Below are 8465 nucleotides of genomic sequence, written 5' to 3'. Positions count from 1 at the left end.
GTTACACCATTATCTAAGAGATGTGTTAGGAATTCATCTACACACGATGCTCCTTTCATGATGATTTTGTTGTTAAATGTAGTGGTTGTGTTTGTAGAATCCATCCTCTATTAGATTCTTTGTTGAGTAACCCTGTGTTTCTCTTTCGTCTAATGTTGCTACTGTAGATCCATCCCCTGTTTGATGCCTGTAGGGCAATGGGCTTTCTCCCCTATTCTTCTCACATTTGCAATATTTTATCTGGCTGAACATTGCACTTACTTTTCCCCAAGTTTGCCGGCAGAAACTGGCATCGACTCCATAGCCCAATGGTCCTTTCTCTTGCTGTTTTCGACCCAAAAACCTTTCAAACAAATCCCCACACTCCATAGCTAGCCTAATATTCAGTTATCATAGCCACATTTTGTTGGCAAAGAGAGAGCCCTCTCTGGTCTGGCAGGGCTAGATGCCAGATCGAAAGTTTGGTCTATGGTTACCTCGGAATTGCCTCTTCCCAGCCTTGAGGTTCATTCTGAGTGCTAACATATTGGGGCCTCTGCCGGGGAACAAGGTGACAGATCTTCTCTGGGAAAGATCGTTCAAGTTGAAGATCTAGTTGCTGATGGTGGACAACAGTCAAACACATATGAAGGCTAAAATCATCTACCTGATGACTCCATTGTTCAAGATCCCAAGCTTCAAAGTTTCAAAGCGACTTCACTGCCAACAAATCCAGAATCTAGATTTCAGAATGTTGATGGTAATCACCGATGACAGGGTATGTGGCAAATTCGTTATCTAGTGAAATGTTATTGACTTTAAGGGATGAGTTAGCAAAATTTCAGATTGATTAGAATTTCTCAACATCAGTGTTTCTTTGTTTGAAATCTAGCTGACTCACACCTGAAAGTAAATATTGTTTTCTCAGCTTAGTTGTTGAAATATTAGAAAATGAAATTGAACTATTGGATGTTCAAATTAAATCAAATGAATTTCGAGATCCTAAAAAGTTCTTGGAAACTCTCCCTCCTTCAAAACAAGAAACAATAGGGTTGTTTGTGGATGTTTTCATTGACAGTTTGTAGTTGGATACCTGTGTTGAGGAGTTAGGGCAGCAAATGGAGTTTGGTCTCTTTGATCCTATTGTAGCATACATGGAAAAAAATTTCAGTTTGAATGATAAACCAGATTGTCATTTACACAACTAGACTCATTTTGTGCATGTATGGCTGTCAGCATTTCCAGTTGTGTCTTAGTTCAAGCACTTCCAAGCAACATCCTTGTCACAGTTACTTGATTGGTTGATTTGGTATTACAACATCACTTGATCTATTGATTTTGTAGCAAAGTAGGGTAGGTTTGTGCATAAATAAGCTGCCCAAGGCAACACATTGCTTCCGGTATTTGTTAATGTATAGGTTGCAGTGTATCTATGTTTTTGGTTGGTATAAGTTGTTCAGGTTTGCAACTGTTTGTTACCGTATTTCCCAATGGATGAGGCATTTGTTCTACAGTGTTCTTGACACCTCCAAGGAGCTATCATCCCCAATAAGGTTGATGTTACTTCCAGTCTTCGCAGCCTGTCACTAGGGATCAAAATGGGCTCTTATTATGTCTGGTTTTTAGAGATGTTTTGCACAGGATCTTTAGTACAAGACATGTCATAATTGTATCCATTAGAAGAAGCTCGAAAAGAGCTTTCCAACAGTATATCACACTCTCAAAACCGACTCTTGGTTCAAAAGATATGACCAAATGAATGATTGACTCAAAGGTCTCCCCGCGTAGTAGTTCATGTGTTTAATGGTCTTAAGGAAGCTAGGAGATGTTAGTGGAGGGATTGTGATAGAGAAGAAGAGAACATAGCGTTTAAGGTCTATTTCCATGCTGCTAATCCTCATCTCAACATATGGCGAGCTCATTTATCTGCTTTGATTGAAAGAGATATCCATTATCCTGTGCAGAGGGCATTGTACATTGCTGAGGGTGATATTGATGGTGAAAAGTTTACAACTACTGGTCTCATGGTTCTAGAAAGAAATACTTGGAGATTTATAGGTATGAATATTGGGCGAGGCAATTGTTATGGGCTATGATGCCATGCACTGCAGATGATTCAGGACATTTTGATGAATATGGATAGAACATATGTTACAAACCCTAACAAAACACCTGTCCATGAACTTGGATTAAATTTGTGGAGAGACCATATACTTTGTGCTGCAAAAATTAAGGATAGGCTATTGAATACTCTTCTTGAACTTGTACATTGTGAAAGAACTGGAGATGTCATCAATCGAGGTTTAATGCATAATATCATTAAAATGCTAATAGAGCTAGGGCCTTCTGTTTACCATGATAGTTTTGAGAAACATTTTGTGGAAGAAGCATCAACTTTCTATTCTATTGAATCTCAATAATTTATTGAATGCCATGATTGTGGTGACTATTTGTAGAAAGCTGAGAGACGGTTAAATGAAGAGATAGAGAGGGTTTCACATTATCTTGATTCAAAGAGTGAGGTAAAAAATACAGCTGTTGTTGAGAAAGAAATGATAGCAAATCATATGTAGAGGTTGGTGCACATGAAGAATTCAGGGCTTGTAATCATGCTTGTGAATGATAAGTATGATGATTTAGGATGCATGTGCAACTTGTTTCGTAGGGTTCCTGTAGGACTTCCTACAATCTGAGATGTAATGACTACCTATTTACGTGAAACAGGGAAATAGTTAGTCACTGACCTAGAGAAACTGAAAGATCCAGTGGAATTTGTGCAATGCCTTCTTGATGAGAAGGACAAGTACGAAAAGATTATAAGTGAGGCTTTCAACAATGATAAAACCTTCCAGAATGCCTTAAATTCATCTTTTGAGTATTTCATCAATTTGAATGCAAGGTCACCCGAGTTTATTTCTTTATTTGTTGATGATAAGTTTCAGAAAGGCCTCAAAGGGGTCAATGAGGAAGATGTTGAAGTGGTTTTGGACAAAGTGATGATGTTGTTCTGGTATCTTTAAGAGAAGGATGTCTTTGAGAAGTACTACAAACAGCACTTGGCTAAGAGACTTCTACCAGGAAAGACTATTTCAGATGATGCAGAGAGGAGCCTAATTGTAAAATTGAAGACTGAATGTGGTTATCATTTCACATCAAATTTAGAAGGTATGTTCACAGATATGAAGACTTCTTGTGACCCGATGCAAGGTTTTACTGCAATGTTGGCTGCATCGAGTGAAAGCAATGAAGGGTCTACTTTGGCTATCCAGGTTCTCACGACAGGTTCGTGGCCAAAACAAACTGGTGCTAGGTGCAACTTGCCTAAAGAAATCTTGGTAGTATGTGACAAGTTAAGGCATTCCATCTTAGCACTCATATAGGCCGAAGGTTGACATGGTAGATAACCATGGGAACAACAGACCTAAAAGCAACCTTTGGAAAGGGTCAGAAACATGGACTTAATTTCTCAACTTATCAGATGTGTATTCTTATACTTTTTTAATTCAGCAGAACACTTGAGTTACAAAGATATTGAAGCTAGCTCCAAAATTTAATACGCCTTGCATCAAAAATCACAAATTTTATTTAAAAAATTAAGAGCCAAAGGCCCAAATCAACTCCAAATTCCATGTGCCCCTACATCCACAACACACACAAGTAAAAAATTCTAAGCCAAGCCAATCTAGAGTGTGGTACTGTGCTTTTAACTGTGGTGTTGCGCTTCTAGCTGTGGCGTTGCGCTTCTAGAGTGTGGCCCTACGCGCAACGCTTACACCTGGGAAACAAGTCAAATACTTCCTTTAGGGTCATATTGATCATTTTATAGCTGCATGTGAAGGATAACCAAAAGAAACATGGAGATCTTGATGAGAAAAGTCATGTAGAAAATTTTATTTGTTAAATCCCCTCAAAATTTGATTTTTGTATGCATTTGGATTTCTAGTTCAAAATTTGATATTCTAGCAAGAAATGATATTATTATCAATCGAGATGCAACCTGCTCACCTCCAGCATTTTAAATCAAGATCATGATGAGTTTTGAAATGCTTCATCTCTGTATCTTTAAGCCTTTGATCATCCACCAGTCGAAGATTGTGGAAGCAAAGCTTTATTGACAGGTTGTTTACACCGACAGAGGCAAGATGAAGAAGACTTTTAATTAGACTGTTAGAGAGGGAATTTGACAGATACAGGGATGATGATCAATATTGAAAAAAAGTGATTCGGGACAGGGATTATGAAGTTGAGCTACAATGCAAGAAGAAATGGCGTTGCGCATAGAGCCTATGTGTTGAAATTGGATTTATGCTTTGCAAAAAACATCCTAGCTTTTCATTCAACATTTTGGATGCGGTTTGTAGCAAGGACTAATTTCTGTGAATTCGAGGATGATAAGGAAGATCTTGAGGAATTTTCATCTTCACTTATGAATGTGGTGGACTGATTTTTCTAGAAAATAATGGTATGATTGCCTGATGGGATGAAATTGAGTCTGTAATAGATGTTTTGAAGTCAATTTTAAAGCCAATAACCAAGGTGGATGCATAGATTGCTTGGCCTCCAAAAGGACCCAGAAAGTATGATTTGATGTGCAGGGAAATAGTACAGAGGGAACAAGAAGGTCAGTTGGATGAAGGTTTTCTTTCAGAAGTCAAGGCAATGTCTGATGGCAGGTGCAAGGCAGTAGTCAAAAGGAAGATTTTGTGGAATATGGTTCCACACTTAAAGGAGCAGATACAATGATGTTAATCCACTTGGAAAACCTTCACTTAATTTGGGTTTTCAAAAACTATTTGTCATGGTTCTCGAGATAGTTTGGGATTTTAGTTGCAAATTAGTTTATAATATTGTTTTATGATAGGATTTTATTATTAATTTGATTTTTATTTTTATTTTAATTTCCTATGTTGAGGAAATCAAAATAGATTTGTAATTTAGTATATATAGGATTATTTTTAGAATATAGAGGTTTTATTTTTGTAGCAGAGGGAGGATGCTTGGGTCTGTGTAAAGTTTTTCTTGAATATTATTTTAATAAAGCAGTTTCTGCCCTTTAGACCTGGGATCCATCATGGTGTTTAATGTCTAGTATGTTTTTCCTATAATTCACTTACATATTTTGTTTTTTCTACCTTGTTACAAGATTATCTAAGAGACGTGTTAGGAATTCCTCTGAACACGATGCTCCTTTCATGATGATTGTGTTGTTAAATGTAGTGGTTGTCTTTGTAGAATCCATCCTCTGTTAGATGCTTTGTTGAGTAACCCTGTGTTTCTCTTTCATCTAATGTTTCTACTGTAGATCCATCCCCTATTTGATTCCTGCAGGGCAGCGGGATTTCTCCCCTATTATTCTCACATTTGCAATATTTTATCTGGCTGAACATTGCACTTACTTTTCCCCAAGTTTTCCGGCAGAAACAGGCATCGACTCCATAGCCCAATGGTCCTTTCTCTCACTGTTTTCGACCCAAAAAACTTTCAAACAAATCCCCGCACTCCATATCTAGCCTAAGTTTCAGTTATCACAGCCACATTTTGTTGGCAAAGAGAGAGCCCTCTCTGGTCTGGCAAGGCTAGATGCCAGATCGAAAGCTTGGTCTGTGGTTACCTCAGAATTGCCTCTTCTCAGCCTTGAGGTTCATTCCAAGTGCTAACACATAATTCATGCTTTCCCAATTTTCGGATCACGCACGGTTCCCCTGAACCCGTGCACCTAGTGATAAGTTCCTGTAACCCTTTGACTGCCTTGCTGTCGCACAACAGTTTCATGCATGTCTCCAGAAAGGTAGTGAGCATGGAAGGATCCATCCCTGGTTCTAGTTGATCCTTACTACCTGATGCGAAGGCCTCTGTGAATCTCTTCTTAGCTTCCGTGAATGTCTCCTTCGCTCATTCTAAATAAAACTTGGGTTCCTTTACAGAAGCCTACCAAAACCACGTTCTTTCTTATGGCTGCTTCCCCTTGTCATCTCCCATTGTCACATCACTCCTGAGCATCATGTTTATATTTGGATCTTCTTCACACAGTTCAGACCTCATCATCTGTAAATTCTGGGTTAGAGGGGGCTGGAGTACCCCCTTTTCGCGCATCTTTACTATCAGCAAAGGGGAATCTTCTACCTCATTATCAAACTGACTATAGTACCAACATGATATCCTAGTCGGGTTCATACAATCGCAGGCACAATGCTCTGGCCCTCTGCAATTGTAATAGATTATTTGTCCGCGACCCCTTCCTGGTCTCATTCCTCCTCGACCCCGACCGCGCCCTTGAAACCCAGCATGCACCATCCCTACATTTGGGTTGAGGGCTTGTTTTTCAGCTTGCACCCTGTAGGTAGGAGTCTGATCGATCATTAGTTCATAGCTTCGGCAGGTGCGTTCATCATGGCCTACCGACCTGCAAAAATTACAAAACAACTGCTAGGACGTCTACCTGTACTTCTGGAATAGATGACAATTATCCGTGGTATGTTTTCCTCCTATATGGAAGATTGTGCAACATAATGCAAACGCTGCGCTTGGCCCCACCTATGCCTCCGATCTTAATGGTATTGGCCCTCTTGCTGCCAAGTAGTTCGCGAACACTGAACAATGATCTTTGTCGTGGCCTTGACTTTTGCATTTTATTTACCATACTTCCTCACACACCTTTGGCTGAGGTGCCCTATCCTGTTTCAAACTCTGCATTTCTAGACACAAATTCTGTAGCTGTCCATAGATCTGTTGGACTCCCAATCTAGGGTCTTGTATAGGGATCTCATGCAACCTCATTGCCATCTCCAATGCTTTGGCCTGGGTAGAAAGTTTTTGTTGTGACAACGCCGTCCTTAAGTGTGGCGTAATTGAGGCCACAAACCATGCATGATGATGTGCATCCGTTAGCGTCATATTAGCTTTGTGAATCATAATTTTTAGGCTTTGGTCTAGATCCCACGAAATCTCGCCTGGGAGCATCATGATCACTTTAAACTCAATGATTTATTGCGTCTCTAATTTTGGCCTGCTAAATTCCCTGTTCAATGCAGTCTGGATTTCTGCAATTCCTACGTTCGGCTGGTCATTAGAATGCTTGATATACCATGTTAATGTGTGATCCTGCAGCATGCTCACCAATGTAGCCTTTTTAATGTTATCATCCACGATGCCCTGTGCTTCCCATACTGCTCTTACCACAAACCAAAATTGATTCGGGTCTTCATTTCCTACTCCTCTGAACACCAGCAGTTTGATCACACTTGCCATACTAAATTGCGGAGGTGGTGCAAGTAGAGTGGGTGGAGATGGAGGTGAGGGAGGTGAAGCAGATGATGAGGTGGGTAGGGGTGGTAAACGCGGAATTCCCTGCCTTATCAAACTGATTGCGCTTCTTGGAGAAACCTTCACAAGCTCATCCTCGCTCTCTCACGAGGGTGAAATTAAGGGACTATTTTCTAATTCTTCACTGCTTCCGCTTCTATAGATCTTTCCACTCCATGCAGTTCCAAACATTAATTTATTCGCATAACACGCTTTTCACACAATAGCATATTAATCCAAGTGTTCAAAGATTTAACATACTTACCTCGCGGTCCCTTGAGAAAACGTCGCTCTGCCTCGTTGTAGCTGACAGTCATGTCTACCATGAACTCAATGATAAATCCTCCTATATTCGGTCGAGCTAGTGGTCCACAACGCGCGCTAAATTATCTTATGAGGCTTCTAGTCTGCGCACTAGTTCTAGAGTCCACACTATTGGTTTGTCGAGCCTATACCTTCCCTGGCTGTCTACTAACTTTGTGATCCACTCAAACAACTCAGATGGAAAAGATGCAAATAAGATTTCATGGATTTCAGTGTATAAGTGGTGATCCAACCACTGCTCCTTAGATACTCGCGAATTTCTAATTTCCTGCACCGCGAACTCGTGAATCTTCTTGTCCAACCACTCTTCAATTTTGTTCTTTGTAGGGTTCTAGTGGCACGACATCAGACATCCTTTATGCAAATCCCCGATCTTGGCAACAAAATCATTTGTTGGCTTAGTGGGGCTTGACCCAGGTTAAGAGATGATTTAGCTAAGCAAATCCTGGTACTACTGGCCCTTTCGGCAATAGTCTATGGAGTGCGGACTAAGGTCTCACCCGAAGTAGTATGGGAGGGTGATAGAACCAGGTTTCCGCACCCTTGGGACGTCTGATGGGGTTCTAGAGGCTTGCGATCTGACTTGTCGCTATGCACACTTGTGATCCCTTCGTGACCTACGGTGCGGCTTCTGCGTAACCCTACTTGTGGTGTGACCCGTATGATACTCAAGATCCTTATTAATTAATCGATTACTTAACATGTGTGTGTAGGATTTATGGTTAGTACAACATATTCATCAATCCTAACAGTATGCGCAATACATAAACGAATACAACGATAAAGAAGATAATGCACATCAAATACACAGGAATATGAATCAACTTTTATTATTCTTCAATCTTTCTTACAAACCCGTC

General features: G+C 40.1%; 1 pseudogene; it reads left to right on the top strand.

Moving 5' to 3' along the window:
* Positions 1 to 2090: 2090 nt before the first annotated feature.
* LOC149162766 (cullin-3A pseudogene) lies at positions 2091 to 3533 on the top strand (annotated as a pseudogene).
* Positions 3534 to 8465: the final 4932 nt, after the last annotated feature.

This window comes from Pinus tabuliformis, chromosome 5_2 (assembly GCF_031772625.1).
Source record: "Pinus tabuliformis cultivar Carrire ecotype Pingquan chromosome 5_2, CPIR1, whole genome shotgun sequence".
Classification (NCBI taxonomy): domain Eukaryota; kingdom Viridiplantae; phylum Streptophyta; class Pinopsida; order Pinales; family Pinaceae; genus Pinus; species Pinus tabuliformis.
The sequence above is the reverse complement of the archived record's forward strand: the minus strand, read 5'-3'. Positions and strand labels throughout refer to the sequence as shown.